Source organism: Trichinella spiralis (genome assembly GCF_000181795.1).
Source record: "Trichinella spiralis strain ISS 195 chromosome Unknown Scfld8, whole genome shotgun sequence".
Lineage (NCBI taxonomy): Eukaryota > Metazoa > Nematoda > Enoplea > Trichinellida > Trichinellidae > Trichinella > Trichinella spiralis.
The window spans coordinates 916912-918070 of NW_003526947.1; positions in this window are offsets into that span (position 1 = coordinate 916912).

Consider the following 1159-nt stretch of genomic DNA (forward strand, 5'->3'; position numbering starts at 1 on the left):
TTCAGTCGTGATGCGGTATTTTCGATTTGTAATGCAGGAGATGATCTAGTTTTTTTGCTCCGTGTTTTTCAACGGATGCACGATATGTTAAGCGCATGAATGAATTGGGATCTAAAAATTTTTTGCTTGGAGAAGTGAATGAAAACATGAAAAGAAGCGAATATCTATCAATAGCTGTTGGAGCCCTTAAATTGTTTACAATTATAAGGGTTATTTGTGTTGAATTGTTGAATATATAATGGAAACTGTTATTGCGTATATTTCAAAAAATATCTGAATGTGAAATTTGAATTTTATTGGATACTGTCTACACGTTGCCAAGCGTCGAATCCATCTATGAGTTGTCCGCCTATGCAGGAAATGGATAAATTGATATTTGGCCGACAAATATGATGTTACATGTTTTATATGAATGCTTTGTTATTTTTTTGTTCTGTTTGAAATAAAACTTTGATTGTTATTTTGATCTCTTATACTGTAGATGATATGCTTTCATAGGCAGTATATTGATTGCCGGAAAAGGCTACATTCTTGCAGTTTTATCTTTTTCAATAAATAGTGAAAAACTTTAAGATACATTCCAACTTTATTGCTGCACAGGATGTGCGGTGCTTTTAGTCTTGCTTCAGTTAGATCAGGAAGAAGCAAACTTTTTGTACTATCGGCCACCAAGTTCATAAAAAGTGTATTATTCATATTAATTTGTATATGCAAATATACCTTCTAAGATGATGTATCTCAATTTACTTTCTATATCGCTGAAAGAACCTGAATGTCAGTTCGGCTTGATTTTACGGTTAATACCGCCATTCATTCACCAATCATAGTAAAATAATTTAATTAACAGAATCCTAATAAAAAATCGATGATATTAACAATTATAATTCCGTGAAACCAGGAACCTGTAAGCAATAGAAGAAAACAACACACAAATACCGTAAAATAATACTTGATTATCATTTTGCGTACAGAAGAAGTGTTGCTGGAAGAAAAGCGTTTACACATCGCGGTGTGTTGCAGTCGTTGTCGGTTCTGCATTGTTGGTATGGACAGTTTCTATTGCGAAAATTTATAAAGTGCTGTTATAATTCTATCCTTATTTCGACAATGTAAATGTGCCTTCCCATGAAGCGTGACTACGTTATCCGAATCCACCACA